Source organism: Etheostoma spectabile, chromosome 21 (genome assembly GCF_008692095.1).
Source record: "Etheostoma spectabile isolate EspeVRDwgs_2016 chromosome 21, UIUC_Espe_1.0, whole genome shotgun sequence".
NCBI lineage: Eukaryota > Metazoa > Chordata > Actinopteri > Perciformes > Percidae > Etheostoma > Etheostoma spectabile.
In genome coordinates this window covers 2,843,433-2,865,815 of record NC_045753.1, presented here as the reverse complement: position 1 = coordinate 2,865,815, position 22,383 = coordinate 2,843,433, and the positions used below count along the sequence as shown (strand labels likewise).

The following is a 22,383-nucleotide window of genomic DNA, read 5'->3' as shown; positions in this document are numbered from 1 at the left end:
CTTAATCTTAATGTATTAATTTACATTGTTGACCAATATCAAAGATTGTTGTTCCCATCACCCACTTATACACATTAACATAGGAAAATAGGGGACAAGTTGACAAAGACGGCAGTTCCCCTTTAAGTAAATGATCTGAATACTTCTGCCACCACTGATAGGTTGTAATTGCCAATTGAACGACCTATGGGGATGTTTTTCGGGAGAGGTCAGTTTAAAAAAAAACAATGTAAGAAGAACGTAGGAGTCAAATAATAGAATGAGTGAGCAGACAAGAAAATGGATGTAATTTGTATCAGTGAATGCATCCGTTTAGATGAGTGATGAAGCTAAGGGGAATATGGATAAGGATTGCTGTGTGTGTGTGTGTGGTGGTGTGTGTGTGTGTGTGTGTGTGTGTGTGTGTGTGTGTGTGTGTGAGAGAGAGAGAGAGAGAGAGTGTGCGAGACTGACCCAGGACAGCTGTGTGTGTTTACAGTCTTTAGGTCCTGAGCTGCACACAAGCTTGTAAATACTTATCTTCTGACCTTGGACAAAAGTGTCCGGCATCTGCACACAATCTGAGTAGGGGGCAACACCAAGGCAATAAACATCAGCCTTGCACTCATCAGTGTTAATCCATGTCTACTGTACTGGACACCTCCGAATCCTGCACCTTCTACCATTTCCGTTTGTGTTCCTGTCCTGTTCTAAGAATGGAAATGTGCGTGTATTTTTTGCAGAAGTAGAAAATGACACAGCTCAGTGGATTGTACAATGTCCCAATGCATTGACCTGGGACAGAAATCTAATTACATTTACTTAAAGGCCCAGTGTGTGTAACGTTTAGTTGTTCATTATCAAAATCTGTGTTGCCCTTTCACAATCTTGTCCTTTTTTCATGAATATTTAGCATTCCTATTGGCTTGAAATTTTACATTTCCATTCGCATGAACTGGGGTAGACGCTCCATATTCATGCGCCATCTTGAAATACTTTAGCCGGTAAGGGACATACCGCGTTTTTGATGTCATATGATGAACTCACAGCTGCTGCTAATGTTGCTAATGCTGCTAACAGGTATCGTCACATCCCGTCCCTGGCAAGTTTGAAGAAGGAAGCATGGAGGACCAAACGTATTATCCAAATTTCAGGACCAAGAGTCTTCTTTTTCGCCCAGAAAAAGAAAAAGGATGTTGAAAAGAGCAAAAGACCAGCTTTTCGAAGCGGAAAAGCTACCCTAGCTTAGCCTGTAACTCGTACTTGGAACTGCGTTGTGCAAGACAGTTGATTGCGATATATGATCTCAATGCTAGATGAGAAATTCAAAATTCCCACACATTAGACCCTTTAAGTTGAGTTTTTTTTTTTTGCTTTCCTTGCCTTTTACCTATAAACAGCATTTGCAGTGTCAATCAATGTGAAATATCGTTGCACCTCATAACTGCAGTAAATGGAACTGCAGAGCAGACGTTTTTTCATTTTCCACCCGGCGTCCTGGGATGGATGCTGACCTTGTAAAATGAGTGATGATAAACCTTTTAAAAACAACTGAAAACGATTGATGGTGGCAGTAGTTTTGTCCCCTGACAATAAAGATTTGTAGCATAAAATCTCTTCTCGTAGCCCATTGGTCAAACTAAAACAGTATACATTACATACATACATACATACAAATAACAAAGAAATCCCATCCATCCATCTTTGTCCGCTTGTCCATAGAAATCCCACTCCAAGAAAACAACAGATGCTGCAATTTACAGTACACACATGAAATTGACAGAATAGAAACATATAGAAATGATTACATGCATGAATGGTACAATAGATAAATAGCAAATTACATACAGATCAAACCAAAGACAAGCAAGTCTCTGTAGGAAGGAATGCAACGGTCTCCAAAGACTCCAGAATATTTGTTGTTGTGTAGTTGTGATTGAGGTCATGAGTCAGTTTCTCCAGAAGGAGAAGTAATATTTAATATCCACTTGATGAAGTGGGGACCTGCGGAGCGGACCGCCGCAGCTTTTTAGCCAGAAATAAAAGAATTATTAACAGTGAATTGGTATCTAAAAAAAAGTTTTTTTGTTTGAAGAAGACGAGTAAACTCCTGGATCACAGGATGAGCCTCTGTTGAAAATGTCTGGATGCAATGAGAATATTTTTTAGAGTTAATATTCTGCTCTTGCTTTGACAGGTTCACGTAGCATATAGCTTACGTAAACTACATGAAAGAAAGACCCAGGAAACCAGATTGGAGAGAGGCTCTTTAAGATTTTGTAAAACTGTGGAAACATAAAAAATAAGGCATTACAAACTTCCCATGTACACTACTGGTCAAAAGTTTGGTTTCACTTAGAAATTTCCATTGCACTCCATTATAGACACTATTATTAATATAGAAACTAAATTAACTAAACAAATGACTTGAGACTCAACTTGGACTTGTAAGTTAATGACTCAAGACTTGATTTGAGGCATGATGACTCGGAATCACAAGTTTGAATGTAAGCTATTGAATATAAAAAGTTAATGTCACGTTTCTGTCTAAACATCAAGTATGCTATGCAACGGCAAACGGTGAATCATGATTGGACGACTCCAAAAGCTGTCAGTCACACTCCTTGCTATGTCACAACACATTCTCACTCGCATCTCGCATCGCTTGGTCAGGTTGATGTTGTTGTTATTGACGCTAAAGAAGACCTTTAGCGTGATATAACATGTGCTTGGTCGTCTACTTCAGCGTCATAACATGCGCCTTTTCGGGACTTTGGTGTCCCTTTTCACGCTGTTAGTTTAAGGAAAAGCTCAAGGGTGGCTGGGCTTACAGTTCTGAGATTCGCGGTGTCGGGATGGTTGGTTTAAGGGAAAGCTCGTGGGTGGGGTTACGGTTCCGTGCCACGCGACAATAACGGGACGGTTAAGGACAATACTCGGGACATAAACCCTGCCCTCTTGGGTAAAAGTCCTGTGGTTGACCCATCCGCCACCCCAACCGACGTCCCTATGTGGAATTTCCCCCTTATATACTTCTCCCTAGACCCCATCCAGATGCCGCTCCCCCCAGAACGTTCTACACACACGACGAACGACGCTTTTTTCGCATCAGACGAAGACAGACGCTGTCCAAACGTCCATATTTGACAACTTGACTTGACATAATCCGTGACTTGACCCAAAAAAACACTCAAGATCAAAAGGCTTGAGATTTACTTGGGACTTGAGCAAAGATGACTTGGTCCCAACACTTGAGATAGGGAACGAGAGATTAAATTGGGCAAAAATGAAATTTTTTAATACTTTGATGAATGGAGAGCATAATCAATTTTATTGGTTACACCTTAGTTTTTCTGCTTGGACAAATCAAAATGGCTGCCATGCAATAAGGCCTGTGCCGTCCTTGAAAGTATTCTACTACAGAATTGTGCAGCAGGAGCCATTGTGAGGGAGAATTGGCTGCAACATTTTGACAATGGGACAAGATGGATGGATTATTTATCATGGAAAAATGATTCTTCTGAATAAAGTGCATTCTTCTGTAATGGCCTCCCCAAGGCCAGGCAAGGTTAGGACCCGATAGCTTCATCCCTCAGCAGACGGTTCCAGGCTATATAGGAGCACAAGACCAGAAATACTCCAAATGAGTAGGATGCATTATTTAAACCATCTTCAAACAAAGTGTCCCTGTTTCCTTCTCAGAATCATTTTTTACACCGTCTGTTCTCTATCCGTCTATGTCTCTCTTTCTTTTGTTCCAGCTGCCTCTCCTGTGTGTATCCATCTCCCTGTCCATACAAAGAAAATCAATCCCAATGAAGGACAGGTTGAATAGGTATACCAAGAAGCTCTTTGCATGTTTGAGTTCCTTTCCTAATCCCTAGTGGTATCCATGGGAACAAAGAGATCTTTGATTACAGTAAACAATTAAATTCTCGTTATATTTGTCTGTGATTGTTCACTGAGCGACCCATCCTGCAAGCTAATCATTTAGCAGTCTGAACCAGCTATTACAATCAATATGGTATCTGGACGTGTTCTATAAAAACAGCCTGAAGCCCAATCTAACTCTACAGCTTTCTACCTCTCTCGACCAATCACCCTTCATGGCCAAAGGTATGCAGACTCATGAATAGAGTATACACTGTATAAAAGCCAATTCATATTCTTGGGGATAACTTTGAATTTCCAGCAGGTAGTAATAAATACATTCAAAAAATATGAAGGACATTTGTAATGTGTCTTTATCAGGGATGTAGGGATGCATCATGAATCGGTTAAAAATCAATGAAAATAAATGTGTGAAGATACCAACCTATTGAAATAAAAAAAAAACCTTTAATGGCCTAAGACATTTAGATTTTGTTTATTTCACTTTAGATGTCACTAAGTGTTCTTAGTGTATTTATTTGAAGAGTTTCCGTTGCACTTTTGAGAAAATCGTATTGTTTATTTCTTTCTTTTCTTTTATTAATACAGGACAATGCACATTGATGAACAAGCACAACAGTACACATAAATGTGCCAGATTGTAGCCTGAGGTCTGATTTCCATCTGCAGTCCAATAGGCAGGGTGGAGTTACATTAAAAAAAACATAGGACAGTAGCATTTAGTATATAAAAACAAGAAGAAAGAAAAAGAAAAGAAGAAAAAACAGTAGAAAAATGGAAACACAAGTTAGCGGTGATTCCACGTTTGGTGAACTTAAAATCGAGTTGCCTGTATCGTTACCTCCCTAGTCTTTACAGACGTCTCCTTACTAACTCAGAATTAGAACTTAATTTCTTTTGTGCTGGCACATACTGTATACAGCAACTATCACTTATAATAAAAAACAAAGTGTCAAAAGCATTGGAAAAAGCGCAAAAAAACAAACAAATTCATGGTTTCTTTTTCTCGTCCACAGACAGCACTCTAGATTTCTGAGGACTATGGTTACCTGGTCCTCAGGTCTCTGCAGGGTAAATCCAGACAGCTAGCTAGACTATCTGTCCAATCTGAGGACTATGGTTACCTGGTCCTCAGATCTCTGCAGGGTAAATCCAGACAGCTAGCTAGACTATCTGTCCAATCTGAGGACTATGGTTACCTGGTCCTCAGATCTCTGCAGGGTAAATCCAGACAGCTAGCCAGACTATCTGTCCAATCTGAGTTTCCTGTTGCACGACTAAAACAACTTTTGAACGTACACATGTTCCACCAAAACAAGTTCCTTCCTGAGGCTATTTTGCCGGGGCTCCATCCAACTCTTAGCACACCACGACGATTGTGATTAGTTTAAAGAAATGACATCAAACCAGAGGATGGTTTTCTCCCATCCAGGAATGCTGTGGAGACTAGCCAGACCCTCCTCCCCAGCGCTGTGAAGGAAGGTCTGGCAATGGAACACTATTTAAATGAGCTGGATACATGGTTAAACGTTATTTGCTTTTACCAGTGTACCGCCATGTGTACTTTGTCCATAGCAAATCCCCGCCACCTGGTCCCAAAATGTCCCAGTTCGTAAATGCCGTAAACATGTTCTTTGGATATCTTTACAACCATTCACTGAATGAACCGAGCAGGCCTGCCTTGCTTAGCTCAAGGTTTTGATGATGTTTTTTCCAAAACCAGAGTTTTGCAAGGCGGGGACATCGGTCGTAAGACCCGGCGGCGACGGATGTTCCTGCAATGATCCGGTAAATGAATTGTCCCATTGACCACAAAAATCTAAAATCAGTTCATCCAACAAAGTCCCAGTGGACGTTTGTGCCAATTTTGAAGTCTTGAGATATCGCATTCACAAAATAGGATGGATGAAAACCCCGAAAACAAAATGCCATGGCCACGGCTGTCCCATAATGAATTTCACAATTAATAACTAAACGAGTTGAAGACAAGTTTACCCAGGCCGTAACTCTAACATTTAACCTTGATATTTTAATATAAAATTAATGTCGTTTTTATCCTTGATCCTGTCTCTCCTCTTTCTGTTCATGTGTTGTACTTTTTGCCCCTATGCTCCATCTCTGTCCTTATTGATCCCCTTCACATCATTCTGCTATCTACAATAGTTGAATACGCTGTAATCCTTCAGTATAGTGATGTGTTTACACCTCGGAGACAAATATAGCATTGCCCTTGCTCTGTTACCTGGAGTCAGCAAACGAAGGGATCAAGTGATCCATCATCTGGAAACATCCAATGTTACCTTGTTAGTAAAATGAAGGACATATTTTTTTTTTACAACAACCTGGACACCTTGAGGCAGGGCTGTAGTACTCGACTCGTACTCGCTAGTATTTGGACTTGGACTTGTCTCGGTCTCGGCCACTGGTCTTGCCCAATATGAATTTTGGTCTTGACCGAGTCCAGGTGTCTTTATTATGTTGATGATAATATTGGAGGGAAGGTGAAGCCAAAAAGTATGGTCTTGATACTGTCATGCATAAGATCTGTTTTTCTGTCCTGTCTTGAATCAGACTCAAACCTTTTTGGACTCGGTCTTGACTTGGACTCGAACCTCCTTGGACTCGGTCTCGAAACTCTTTGGACTCGGTCTCGACTAGTCCTGGTCTTGGAATTGTCTTGGACTCGACTAAGGTGGTCTTGACTACAGCCCTGCCTTGAGGCATGCGGGTGCTGGAACCATTACACAGAGCCATCGTTACTAAATAGCATCCACGAATTTGCTCACAATTAAGACAACATCCTGGTTCTCCACATTCAAAAGGTGGTTGGTTTCAAATCTAGGGTCAAAAATGAAGTCTCAGTCCATGTTCCTGAGCCACTAGGAGCACACCATCCAGCTGGAAGTCTCCATTTGAATAGCACAGCGAGGAACAATGTCTCCGAGAGTCATTCGTAGAGGTAATCTATTGCCAAATTACATAAAGGAAGAGAATAAGAATGTACTATGATATTAAAACTGATAGCACAGATTGAGCAGGCAATTAAAATGTGGAAATGAATACCTAAAATAGAAAATGAAATGGCTAAAAAGAACTCATTTCCCACCAGACTCCATTTGAATTAACATAGCTAGGTAGAGTGAATGGCAAACACGAGTTTGTAGAGACTAAGAAATCTGCAAAAAATGATTTACTTTAAACAGAAAAGACGCAGGTTCTTTTATACCTGGGGGAGCAATGCCTGGCATCCAAGGAAACACCAAAACAAGCTTAGTCTGATAAAACAGCAATGTATTCGCATTAAATGTGACTGCTCAACAAAAACCATCTCTTTCTCTTTTTCCTTCTCGTAATTGAGTTTCTCTTCGGTCACCAGTCCCCTTTTTCCAGTTCATTCTTTTCAATTCTCTTTTCTCATTCCTCCACATCCATTCTGCTTTTAAAACATGGTCTTTTCACTGCCACACAGGTGTCTCACATCAATACTAATTAAGCACCCGGGTAAAGGAAGGTCAAGTGACCGCACACAGCAGAAATCAAACACAACAGAATAGCATGCCAGGCCCCAAGCAACACAAAACAAATCATGCAACCAAAAATTGAATCGATAATTAAAACACATCAAATAAATTGATAAACACGAAAAACACATGTCAATTCAGGAATAAATAAATTACAGTTACAGTACAGTTACAGTACAGATGTGCAAAACTAGAACCAAACATACAAACTCACTCAAACACACTTCACCCAAAGTGGACAGAAAAAAAAAATACAAAAATAAATCTTGGTTTGTCTGTTCACCGTTCCAACAATAACCATGCTGGTTTTTGTCGAAATTAACCCTTTATTTACCCATTCACATGACAAAACATGCTTGCTCTGTACACGCTAAAAGTAGTTTTTATTTCAATGGAGTCTGGTGTGTTTGGCGATGGTATATTGGAGCTGTTTCTGGTTAAACGAAAAATATCTTGCTCTTTAAAAAAAATCCTTGAAGGGATCCTTTCCATAATAAGAATGTCAGACATTTAGAGAAACAATATGAGCCTGTCAGTATCCTTATCCCATTGCTCTGGGCTCTGTATTTATTTTTGGGTTTTTCTTGAGAAAATGTTCAACTCACCCATGGTCTCTGGCCAATTAAATCTGATAGTCAAACTAAAGGATTGAGTATTTCTTGGTGGGGTTGAGAAAGTTATCCTGCTTATTAACCTTAAGAAAACACTTGAAATTGCGTGCTTTCTTTCCTAAACTTTATATCAAATAAAAGTGATGCAGTTCCCATATGCTTTGGCCCTCTGGGATGTGCCTGAGGTCATTGGGAAGTTAACACTCTAATTTTTTTGTTCCAAGTGTCAGAGTGATTCTAAGCCTTACTGACACAGAGCTACAGAGGTTAGAATGGAGGTTTTCTATTTCTGTCCAAGTCCTATATCTGTAAAATGATTTGAAAACACTACTGTAAGCATATCAGATGGGCTACACACAATACTAGTACCATAGCCATATGTCTCAATCTCAATGGGGAAGTAGGGGATTTGATTTTCTGGGGTATTTTGGCGACGGTAATGTTATTAGATATTATTGAAAAGTGCTGTGTCTGTTCTGCTCTGAGATTTTCTCACGTTGCACAGCGCTGTGAAGGACTAATGTCAGAGATTACTTTATAGTCTGCCTCTGGTTAGAAGAATGTAGGCTACAGCTCACAGCAACCTAATACTACATAGTGTCTGGTTTTTATTTGATATTTTGTGTCGGCAAATGGCTTTTTGTTGAGTTTGCCCTTAGTGAAAAAATAGACACAGAAAAGCGTAGCGCTTTTTTTTGGCAACCTTTTTCCTGCTCCAGGACAGTGAAGAAAAGTAAATTTGGTATATCCTTCAATCATGTGGCTAATGTTGGAAGCAGGAAAAGATTCAAAGGCGGTAATTCCCCCCCCCCCAATCAAGCCTCTGAACACGGACAACGATATGACGCAAAAAACAGTGTCTGGCACCCTGCCTATAAGTGTCATTACGCCACTTGTGGTCTGTAGCTGGTTGTGCTTCGCATGTGTCGGATTCTGAATCGTCTGAATTGTCGTTTGTTCATTCAAAGTCAAAGACAGTCCAAAGTTGTGCTACTTTGCGCATTTTTGTGGGTCTGAGGTGTTTGTCACGTTTTAGCTGCCAAAGTTCAGCTACGCAGTGTCTCGTTCCCCTATCTTGGGGAACAAGGGTTACATACGTAACCCGAGACGTTCTCTCTCTCTCTCTCTCTGCAAACTGTTGGGCTTAAAATCCTGCCCTTCTAGATTCTTTCAGGAAGAAGGGTTCAAGTCCGTAGGTTGGATAAAAGAACGTTTATTCCAATAGAATATATTCCAGAGACAAAGTTACAGAGAATATGCATCCATAGATCTCCCAGAGTCATCTGACCTTTTAGCCCTTTCTGCTTTGGCTCAGGGGGGGCAGTTCAGTTGCTACCGCGTGACATGTTTGTGCGCTGTGATTTGTCTCCAGAAGGTTAGTGCCTAGCAGAGCTTGGCCTGCAAAATAGATAACAGGTCTCAGACTGCTACTGGAGAGGAGCTTCACCCAAACACAGGACGTGTCCCTAACCACCCTTGGCCTGCTTTTCAGAATTGACGCACTAGGCAGAACTATTGTTGGACATATTGTACCAAAACAACCTATTATGAGGTCACAGTGAACTTATGAACTACATGCTTCTTATTTAGAAGTGAATCTAATAATCACACTGAAACCAAGCAGACTAGGCGCAATGCTTTAGCTGTTTTAGCTCAAAATCTAACACATTTGATTAGTATAATGCACAACGTGAACATAATGTTTCTGAGCACACATGATATAAATAGATTTTATTCCAACAACACACACAGTCTGGTTCTGGTGGTTGATTAACACAGATGTGCTGATTAGCTTTCATAATGGACCCAGTGGGTAGCACACCGCCATCAATCCATGAGACAACTGTCTGATTAGGAACTCCAGGACAAGAGTACAATGTCTTCTGATGTAGAAGTACACATGTGAAGTGGTTCGGGGTCCTTCTGGAAGTCATTTTGGGATACAGTTTGGTTCTGGAGAATTCCAATGGCAGCAATACCCCAGACCAATCGGCCCGTTCAAAACAGGGACATTTTCAACGGGCGCTGTGCTAGTTCTCCTCAAGAGATACATAAGGCTACGACGTAAGCTCTGTGTAGAACACCCGCAGGAGCATAAATCCTGCTTAACTCTCGGAAAAGAAAAAGCTCAGAGGCGTCACTTCATTTCCATTTGATTGCTTTGACAATGGACTGCAGTGAAGATGAGCTGAGTTGCCTCAAATTCAGGTTTTCATTTTAACAGATTTTATGAAATCCATTTGAAATAAAACCATTGTTTGACTTTTTTTATTACATTTTCTTTAGTTTTTAATGACTCAGTGGCTTCTATTTCTTACAACTGCTTCTAGCGTGGAAGCCTTTTCACCACTTCCTGCAATCTGCCTGTCCCTTCCCTTTCTGAGTCTGTCCTTGTCTCTGTAGTCTGTAAAATCCCTCAGCCTTTTCTAAGGGGTCCATTAAACTTAGATGAGACACTTGAGATGAAAGCTTCAGTGGGCATCACAAGACTTTCAATACCAAAGTGGAACAAATAGAACAGAGACAGTTTGCCATCATACTTTTTGTTTCCATACTTTTCGGAATTCTCTTTCTTTTACCGCCGTCATGAGCGAGGCATTTTGGCAGCAGGGCAGAGATATTAGTTTCTACAGTCTTATAGGCAAGGCAAGGCAGCTTTATTTGTAGAGCACATTTCAGCAACAGGGCAATTCAAAGTGCTTTACACAAAACCAGTTAAACAAATAAAACACAAGTATAAACAGTTAAAAGTAAAAACATTAAGAAAGATAAAACCCTAACCCCTTTACCCTTACAGTAGAGCCGGATTCAACCCTTGGCAGGTCCTGCAGCACACCACTATCAATGTGGTCTATGCAATTAGGTGCAGGGCCTGCCATCAAGTTTTACGTGGGGGGACAAGAAATGCTCTTTAAGGATAAAACAACATTGATACATTTTAAATAAGGGCGATGGCACAACTGTTTTATATGCACATTTTAAACTTCACAGCCCTCAAAATGTTCAGAGCATGGGCCTGGAGAGCAACAGAACCTGGACCACGGGTCAGCGCCGGGCAGCGGAGAGGAAGTGGATCCATTTTTTTTAAAAACCATAGACCCTACGGGTCTGAACGAAAAAATACTAACATGGGTCCACTTCTCTTTTTAATTAAGTTTTTAGTTTCCAAAAACCCTTCCCACCGGTCTGGTCTCCTCTCTCCTTAGGCTTTATCGGGACCTCCTCTGCAGTGCACCAGAACCAGTCTTTTAACCCCCCTACATGCTCTCATTCCCTTCTTTTTCCTTTCTTTCTATTTTTATGACTTTCTTATTTTATGTAATGCTTTTCAGATTTTATTACTATTTCTTTTTAGGTAGCTGATTTCTGCCTGCGGGTGGGGGGGGGGGGGCAACCTGTATATAGACACACTTTTACATGTTCACTCTTTTAAATAAAGTTATTTAAAGATGCCTTGGTGGTCCTTTATGATTTTTATTCTCGGGTGTTTATGTGTTATATTTTAATGGTGTTATTAATATTTATTATCTTGTTTTACACCATGAATTGCTTGCCTATGGATTTTAACATGACAATACACGTACCATCGGTTTTATGCATGCTACTAACAGTGTGGTTTTATCCTATGATGTATTTTAAATGTTTTATTTTTATTTATTTATTTATTATCGCGTGGCACTTTTTATCTTTATAAGCACTTTTTTACAAAAGCACTTATTTACTAATTTTAATGGTATGTGTACTTTTTATCCTTAGGGGCAAGTCATTCAAACAGTATTTTAGTACCTTTAAATGTGGTTTCCAAAATAATTTATGTTGAAAAATGATTTTAATATATTTTAATATATTTTAATAGAATTTCTTTTAGACTGGACAACGGGCATTTTATTTATCAACACAACTCTACTCTTTTTCTATATATTTCATTTATCTTAATAACTCCCCCCCCCCCTTTCTTTTCTCTATGTACAGTGTATATTATATATTTTAATTATTGTAATTTTATTTATCATAATCATGTGTTAGTGTCTCGGGGAGAGGAGCCGGAGCAGGAGTGGAGGAGACCTTTTGTTTAAAGTTTTTTGTCCCCGCTGTCCGTCCTGTCCTGTGGTCCTTTGGCCCTGCTCTCAGCATTTGGCCTTCTTTTAAACAGCTTTTTAGAACCGAACCAGGTCTTTTAAGGAGATATTAAGTGTTTTACTCACACCGGGGGTCCCCTTGTGCCCGTGCCCCTCGTAGTGCCCATCTAGGGCACTGCGTTCTACCCTAACCTGACCCCCTAACCCTAAACCTAACCCACTTGAGACTACCTTCACACTAATTAGTCAATTTTAGTGCTGCCTTTCGTGATCACCCTCAGTGTCACTACCCTTCACGACTCTATTTTAAGAAACGTCACCTTTCGTCTCCTTGGACTCTTCTTCACACTAATTTAGCCGACCTAGCGCTGCCTTTCGTGTCTGATTTTTACACTACACATTCACACTTTTTCTTTAGAGTGTTACCCTTTGAGTCTTTCTTTATCTGTATTACACAACCTTTCTACTTATTCCTTTTCCTCCAAAAAAAATATCATAAAACAGATAACACACAAGTGTAAATAGTTAAAAATAAAAACATTAAGACAGATTAAACCTTTACCCTAACCCACTTAAGACTACCTTCACACTATTTAGTCAATTTTAGTGCTGCCTTTTGTGATCATAAAAGGACAACTTCAACGTGACAAGCATTTTTGCATGTTCCGTCTCATCAATGTTAATAATCAATGCTCTTACATGCATAACATATAGTTATATATATGATAGATTTTCTTTTGTAATCATCAGTTTTTGAAAAAGAAACAATATAACATATAAACAAAAAGCCTTCATAATCCTATAAGAAAAAAAGTTACAAGATACACAGAATAGACAGTGATATTAAATTATATAGTTAAACAGTAAACAAGGCTGACACCATTGACAAACTGGGTAAAAGAAAATAATTTTTATACATTTGTTCAAATATGAAAATAATGTACTAATATGCATAGATTTCCAGACGAGAAATCTGAACATTGTAAGAAGTCCGGTTCAAAATGATTGTTTCATTTAGTTAACACATTCGAGTCAAAGGTTTTTACGGAGGGGATTTTGGATATCTCTTTATCACTCCATGAATCAGAATGTGGTGTCAAAATCCATACAGAAATCAAATTTCCCTATGTTTTTAGGTATGAAATGTTACTTAAATCAGGCTGTGAATGATATCTCAACTACTTCTTCTGTAAAAAACCTTTAGAACACACTATCTAATGCATTTGGTTTGATTTAGGACAAATGTGCAAGTGCAAATAGACAAAGTGTCATAAAATAAACACCTAAATATGGATTTTGGATGGGTTTTCCCCCAATAATCTGTAAGAAGACATACTAAAGATGCCAAATAGCCCAAAAACTCAAAATTTTGAAAAATGATGGTTTTGCCTGGGGTGTCTCCCCTTGACATATAACAGCAGTTAAATTAATTATTACAAATACAAACATACATAACTATACTTTGACAGACGTGTAGGAAGTTTAGTGGCTCATGTCATGATTGTGAATAATTCCCAAGGATTCGTGTTGGTATGTTGGTATCTGGCATTTCTGGCATTTCATGCTTTATTTATTTTATGAGTCACTGTCTGGGTGTTTGAGCTGTTTGAATACATAAGTAAATGTGCTTAATTAGCGGATGCTGAGTGTACAGTGTCATCTGTACTCTGGCCAGATACAACACCATGGTCAGTGAGGTTACAGCATTGCAAGCATTGAATGTCAGAACATGATGTTTATTTCTGTAACACATTAGTAGTTCAACAGCAAATTAGTTTTCATGCAGACAACAAGAAAAATCCAATGTTGCCCTTTGAACTATAAAACAGCCGACACACATCTGCAGCCCTTTAACTAGCACCATTACAGTAGCCTATGGATGTTGCAATAACAAGACTGCAGTGAAATAAATATGAAAAGGTATTGTTAGCCAACTGCTTGTAGTTCTAGTCATTTTTCATGTTCAACATTTCAAAACACACACATACACGCCCATATTTAGGCTCAGTCCTTGACACATCAGCCGCAGGTTCGATTCCGACCTGCGGACCTTTTCTGCGTGTCATTCCCCCGTTCTCTCCTCTTTCATACCTAAGCTGTCTTGTCATAATTAAGGTCTTTGTCCCCGTCTGATGAAAATCCGATACCTTAAAATGTCATATTCTTTGACAAACTACATGATGAAGTAGTTCTTTGTGGTTTGAGAAAGTATCCTATTTCTTAAGATAATTTAACTTTTGGATCAGTTGAAAAATACATGGTCACAAACCGGGGGCCGAGCCCAAACTACGAGGTTCAATTTTTGGCAGATATGCAGTGGGGTTCAAAAGTTTGGGCACCCCAGGTAAAAAAAATTGTATTAATGTGCATAAAGAAGCCAAGAAAAGATGGAAAAATCTCCAAAAGGCATTAAATGACAGATTAAACATTCGTATAATATGTCACAAAAACTTAGATTTTATTTCCATCATTTAAACTTTCAAAATAAAAAACTAAAAACTGGCATCTGGAAATGTTTGGGCACCCAGTAGAGTTAATACCTTGTGTGTGGGTGTGTTAGGTTAGATGTGGGAGAAAGGAAACACACTTAACCCTATGTTGTCCTTGGGTCAAACTGACCCCTTTTCCTTTATAACAATATTTTTTTACCTTTGTGTTGTCATCCGTTAACCATGATTTGGCCCTTCCTTTTTTTGTGATTTTCCAATGTTTTTGCTGCTTTTTCTGATTAGTCACTTTTTCCTGCTTTTGGACATTTTTTTGTAAAACTTGAGCTGGTTTTAATAAAAGGTTTTACACTTATTCTTGGAATTTCCCGGTCAAAAGAACCTCATTGTATCAAATTATACAGGCGATTTTAGTTAAAAAGGCAGAAATATGAATTATTTTAAAAATCACAGGATGTTGAGTTAGTCAAGTTTTCTCCGGATACTGTTTGAAACATGAAAAAAAAAGGGAAATTCAAATTCTATAAAATTAAATAAAACACCCAAAAATCCAATGAAAGAATCATTATGTTACTTGAAGAAAAGTATGGAAACATCCATGTTATCTTTGGGCAATTTGGTTTTTAGAAATCCATATTTTGATTTAAAAAACACTTTTGAAAAGGGGTCAGTTTGACCGAGGGGCCCCAAACAAGGTTAAAGAGAAAGAAAAAGGAGCATTTGAACTTGATTTTGAGTCTCTGAGGAATAAACACTCCTTTCGTCCACTCAGGACTCAGTTAGGGCGGAGTCTGAGACTTTGTCAACGAGGTAAAAAGGTCATTGTACACACTCTGGTGTGCTAACAGCTGATTATTCACGGAGATAAACACACAGAAATCACAACCATTGCGTGGGAAGTGGCACGTTTTCAGCCGCGTTTTGTGCGTACGCAAGGTCAGATGAGTCTGGGCGTTCAAAACCTTAAGATTGACATCACCTGGTCTTTCCAGACGATGATTGAGAACAATCCATGACGCTGTCAGGTCTCAGCTTTCCAAAGGGGGGGTGGGGGGGTGCATGCTAGAAACTCTGCAGGGTGGTCAAACTTTTGCAGACGCCATTTTTTTTGTTTTCTGTTATTTTGAAATGTAAATGATGGAAATAAAATCTAACTTTTTGTGACATGTTATACAAATGTCTTCTCCGTCATTGGATGCCTTTTGGAGATTTTTCCATCTTTTCTTGGCTTCTTTATGCACATTAATACATTTTTTTTTTTACCTGGGGTGTCGAACTTTTGAATCCCACCGTATGCATTCTTTATCAAGCCTTTTGAGATAAAAGAATTCCTAACCTAACCTAACCCTAATCATTTGGGATGGGATGATATGATGAAAACATGATGTTGTCAGACTGTCATGACTAAAACAACTTTTGAACCTACACGTTCCACCAAGGAAGGACTTGAGGACTGACAAAAGGATCTGACAAGGCACAAGGGAAGCACAGACATGAAGTGGCACGTTTTCAGCCTCGTTTTGTGCAACCTTTCTAAATGAGACCCCAGGCAGATTCAAGTGGTTTTGGAGGGCAGAGTAGGGAGCTAACAACAGGGCAGGGAAGCTTAGGGTTTGATGTTGTGCATTTTCTCCCTTGACAACCGCACCGATCCTGAGGTCGTTTGGTATGTTGCAGGGATGTGGCAAGTGTGTGTGAATGAACTCATGCTCAAACACACTCTCTCCTTTTCACGCGCGTCGGTGCTTTTGACATTGGGGGCTGCAGAAAGGCAACGTTGATGGATCAAGATTGAGCTTAAATCTGGGATAAGACTAATGTCTGGGCTGAACTAGTTGGCAAAGTAGAGACTGAAAGACGACAGGAGAGAATAATCGAGATGTTTGAAGTAGCGAGGGATGAACCCTCATGTTGTCCTGGGGTCAAATTGACCCGTTTTCATATATCATTGTTCTTTTTAATTACCCCAAAATAACATGATTGATTCCACCCAACGCTCTTTGTTAAGTACAATCTCTACTTTCATTAATTTAGAGAAGTCTTATTCAATTTTATAGCATTTGGAGAAAAACATTGAAGTGGTTTTGAAATAGTATTGAGAAAGTTGGACATATTCCAGTCTGTGATATCCATCAACCTCCATTTCCCTTTTATTTTTGTTAAGTAATTCTAATTCTGCTTTTTTTAACTCAAACATTAGGTATCATTTCCTGTAAAGGACGTTTATTGATCATAAATTCCCAAAAGAACTATAAAACTAAAGTTAATAAGTAAAGAAAAAAAGACAAACATTGAAAAAAAAAAACACAAAAGTGTTGAAAAAAAAGGGACAAAAGCGAAAAAATAAAAACACGCTTAAAAAGCAAACAAAAAAGTTTAATTTTGAAAAATTTAAAAAAGGGTTAAATAAGGATATCTGGCAGAGAGCACAGAACCTGTAACTAGAGAAATTTAATGTCTAAAACAACTGATGAATGCTAAAAAAAGAGCGTCCGCAGGGTTAGATCTTGATGATTATAATAACGCTGAATACATAAAGGTTTAGCATTAATCAGTCTGAGATTAAAGGTCTTTTACGGATTGTTCTCACAGGCTCATTGTGCAACTGCAATCAGTATGCCACGTCCACAAATAAAAATAGAAATTTTTCCGGTGGCCAAATTGGGGCTTGTATGGACACACACACACGCACACGCACAAACAAATCAGAAATCCCAAATGCACTCAGGCTGGTCCTAAATTGCATTGGCGTTAGTCCATTTAACTAAATATGAAAACAAGAAATAACAATTTAGACTAAGGCCCCTGAGGATTGGAAACTATTCACCTCAAACCATTTTTCAATGTTTAAATCATCCAATTTCAGTTTAATTGGATTAGTGTCAATTTATAACAGAGGTTATCTTATGACACTTTCCATTCAGAGTTGAGACCACACTATAATTTACAGTGTTAGGGTAGCTATTGAAAAAAATAGTACTGGGTTACACATTATTAGTTACTATTATTTTTATAATAAGCGTTAGGTTTCTAAATTGCTCACTGCTGAAAGTGGTTGGACTACTAGTTCAATTAATTTTTACCTATGATGATGCACCATAACTTACTTGCCAAATAAAAACAGAAAGGCAAACTTCACATATGCCCAGACCAACATAAAACGCTATTGTAACGGGGACATGCACAAGACATGGACCAGATAATGCAATAATTTTCCTGTCAGATGTACACTACCGGTCAAAAGTTTGGGGTCACTTAGAAATTTCCATTGCACTCCATTATAGACAGAATCCCAGCTGAGATCAGTTGCCTTGTTTTTTTAACCAGGGCAGCAGTTTTTAGATTACCTTATGTGCTTACAAAATTGCATAAGGGTCGTCCAATGTTTTCTTAGTTAGTTTTTTTAAATGATATCAGATTAGTAAACAGAATGTGCCTTTGGAACATTGGATGAATGGTTGCTGATGATGGGCAATGTAGATATTGCGTTAAAGATCAGCCCCCCCCACTCAGATCAGCTGCTATCCTGTCTATAATGGAGTGAAATGGAAATTTGTAAGTGAACCCAAACTTTTGACCGGTAGTGTATCTTGGCCATTATGTTTCAGAAAGACAGCAATTGCACCCGCGAAAGAGGCGACATTTCCTCCGCTGTGTGGGTGGCTATGGCTCAGGTGGTAAAGCGGTCATCTATGAATCGCAAGGTTGGTGGTTTGATCTCTGGCCCTGCAGTCCCATGTCCCCAGAAGACACTGAATCCCGAATTTCTCAATGTGTGTGAATGTTTGTCTGACGGGCAGGTGTTATCTTGTAATGTATGTGAATGGTGAATGGCTCCTGTACTATGTAAAAGTGCTTTGAGAAGTTGTTAGGACTAGAAAAACGCTATATAATTACAGCCCATTTATATTTTTATTTATCTCTGCTTTATACACCTGCTGTTGAAAATCAAGTCTTGGCTGTTTTGCTCTTTTCATCCGTTGTCCCTGGACAGATCTTAATCCTCATGTTGTCCTTGGGTCAAATTGACGCCATGTTAAGTAAAAAAAAATTTTTTTTTGTCACAAAAAAATCGGCAATTGAATAAGTTCAAAAATGTCAACATTAAAATTATCAAAAAAACTTCGGAAAAAACATCAAGAAAAGCACCCGCAACATTGAAAAAGTGACAAAAAAGTGATAATGTTGGAAAAGAAGCGACCAAAATGTCTGTTTTTTTCACGGCTGATGAGAGGACCACACAAGGGTTAAAATTGTCCCCCTAAAAAACAACAATAAGAAAATTACAGTCAACAATACAAATACAAATAGCAGTAAAACAGATAAAACTCTTTAAATCCCGTTGAGAAATACAGTGTACAAATGCAATACAGACAGTCCAGTCTTTAGCAACAAGCTTTGTGTTAGCATGTTGCATTTGCAGATGATTGGACAGATTAGATGGAGTGTTTGTGGACGGAGCAGAAATAACTAACGTGTTTGTTCTGTCATGCAACTAATTTGAATTAATGGGCATACCTTTACCCCTCAAAAGATCATTTTTGATCGGTGCATGCACACACGCAAGAAAAGGGCAGTTGATTAGTTTTTCACGCGTGTTATGCAGATAGTTGAGGAACCAGTAACGCAAGTACCTCAATCTTTTTTGTGTATTATTGTGACTTTGTAACCCCCAACGCTGAGTAAGCACTTGGTGCAGGTGTTGTGGCAGGAACATTACTTCATAACAGGCAGAAACCTCGCTTGTACAGAACCACCAGATCTCCAATGGCTTTTGTTAATGTGATGTTCCAACAGGCTTCCAGCACACATCCAACACAGCACACTGGAGATTTGCTTTTCCCTTTTGTAGGAACATGTTATACAGAAGAAAAAAAAAAACATGGAATAGAACAGAATAGAATGCCTTTATTACCATTGCACACAAGTACACAGTTCCGTGCGCTGAGATTGAAGCAATCCCTTCACAGTGTTGACACAAAATACAAGATAAGAATATAAAATATCAAAAATTAAAAAAATTAAAAAAATAGAGTAACATGTAGGTAGTGCAGAGAAAAAGAAAAAGAGGGGGGCTATAAAATGGCATGAATACACATTGTGAAACTAAATAAATAATGATTGCACTGTAATAAAATGGTTAAGTAATAAGTATAGATAAATATTGTAAAGTAATAACATGGTTAAGTACTAAATAATACATCAATATGTAAATAAATATTGCACGGTAATGAAATGGAATGGTTAAATATTAAATATTGCACTGTATGCAATTGCACAGATTCCAGTGACCTTTGAGGTATGATATAAAACAGTGTTGAACAGTCGGAGGGAAGAAGAAAGTCGGGGGGGGGGGGGGCTCTGTAAAATGGAGTCAGTGCACATGCAGCTGGCCTTGTATCTCGTCCTGTACTCTGGCCTATCTCTTCAAGGTCACGCAGATGAACTGAGCTTTCGACAACACAGACAGTCTGACGCTCACATTGCACACACGTTTGCACACATAACTCATTATTTCACACACCATACACTCTCCCCCCCCCCCCCCCCCCCCCCCCCCCATCCCGCCCCATATCCGTCTGTCTGCCTCCATTTCGTGTTTCTCGCACCCTCTCAGTGCCACCTCAAAAGACTCCTTCATGTGTCACATGAAGTGTGTGTTGTCTTGTGCAATACGTTGTGATGTTTTGTATTGTACCATGTTGCTGTCTGCATAAATCCTTTTCAGGGAGTGCGTGTGGCGGCGCTTGTATTAGCAGCGGCCCGGAGGCATGCTCCAAACGGTACTTCGTTGCCTTGTACTTGTACATGTGTAATGACAATAAATTTATCTATCTATCTATCTATCTATCTATCTATCATCTATCTATCTATCTATCTATCTATCTATCTTAAGGGTTGTTATGGTCTTTGGGAAGAAACTGTTCTTGAGTCTGTTAGTCCGTGCATGTTGATTTGAACAATTTTTAGACAAAAGACATTTAGTATTTGATTCATTTTTTAATCTTAGGCACTCGAGGGATTTGTCTCAATCATGATTGGCCTCCCGAGTGGAAATCAAAACAATCTGTGAGAATGTGGTCTGTTTAGTTATAGTTAATGGGATTTGAGGTGGGAGGTCTAAGGAGGTCTTCCTTTCTGTTAAAGAGTAAGAACCTTCTTTTAAACATAAAAAACATATGTGAAATTGCATTCGCTAAACCCACCAGACTCCATGTAAGTTAAGAGTCATTTTGGCAACCTGTCAGTGGCAAAACGAGCACTTTTATGAAAGTAAATAAAAGCTGGCCCTATTACCTCACATTGTAGCTTGTTTCGCTGCTGCCGGTGCAGCGTTCACGCTCAGTACTGGACCAATTTCAAAGAATTGTTCCCATCAGTCACTTAGACACAAAAAATAGGGTTGGGAAAAAACGGTAATTACCCTTTTAGTCAAAGTGGCTTCGGGCTTGAACAACACAAGCACCGATCCCAGCAGTTTCCAGGATGTTCCCGAGAGAAGCTGAGTTTACAGTCTACATGTTCTCTTTGAACAGAAATTAGTTGTGGACTACAAGTAATGCTACCCCATAAAGTTTCCAAATGATGATTGCTGTAACCTTAAAAGGAATGCTACTCCATCAATGTGGTATTGCAATTCCTCAAGATTGGGGGGCATTCAAATCAATCATGACATGTTGTCCCTTGTGTGTGTTGAAGATTAGCGGCACACTCTAAGAAATGAATCCGTAAAATAACAGAAAAAACTGGCACCTCATTAACTGTCATTAAAAACCAAAATTGAAGAAAAAAATTGCAGCTGAAGTAAAAACGCAGAACATTTTCTGTTATTTCAGATGTTATTTCCCATTCTCTCAGATGAAGCTGCTTCATTTTGTAATTTTGACGCTTCTTTCAACACTTCCTATTTACTTTTTGGCGCTTTTTTACACATTTTCAATGCTTTTTGTTCCACTTTTGAAGCTTTTTTGAGGCTTTTGACGCTCCTTTGTCCAGGGACCTACTGGTGAAATGCAGACGGAGCACAGATAAATCTCCCATAATGCAATCTAAAATATAAATAAACACAAATACAACTGTGAATCACTTTCTATGGGCAATTTCTGTTAGAAAACATACAGTCATACAACTGTTAATAAACAGAAATTTCTTAGAGTGTAATATCGGGTGATATTTTATATTTTTCTTATTGTCAATTAACTTCAGAGATTCAAACCAACGATGAATTCCCAAGTATTGATTGTGCCATACAGCTCCATCACTGTCCAAAAACAATTACAAACACACCAGCGAGCCACACTGTTGCACCTAGTGACATGCTCCTTTATTAGTATGTACACACACACTGCAGTTTATTTTGCCCATGCATACATACCACCAGATCCACGACTGCAACATAGTCCCCGACAAATATATTTCCTCCAGTTTAAATAACAATTGCTAACATCAATCAATGTTAAATTGCATTTGTCACATGCAATTTGAGTGAAAAATAATTGCATAAGCCACTACAACTCAGTCGATTGAACCCCTGTCTTCAGGATCTCGCGGTCCTATTCGGTGCTGTTTCTGTTCCAGGCAGTGATTTTATCTGTCAGGACGCTCTTAATAATGCAGGAGTAGAGATTGCTCTGTATTTGAGGGCATGTGCAGAAATTCCTTCAGTGACTGACGTGATTTTTCTGTCTCTCCTGTTTCACCACTGAGTCAGTTTGCAGGGCCCAGGTCAGACCCTCTGTGATGTGGACACCAAGGCACTTGGTGGGGTTGGAGAAGAGGTGTGTGTGCCCACCCTGGGTCAAGGATCCCCATGCAGAGTGAGGTGTTTCATTCCAGCCTGGAGGAAACTATGGTG

The 22,383-nt window shown here is 39.1% G+C and overlaps 1 protein-coding gene across 2 annotated transcripts in view; it reads left to right on the top strand.

Moving 5' to 3' along the window:
* Positions 1-22,383, top strand: part of uts2r (urotensin 2 receptor) — a 67,152-nt gene that overhangs the window by 15,307 nt on the left and 29,462 nt on the right. The window lies entirely within an intron of this gene.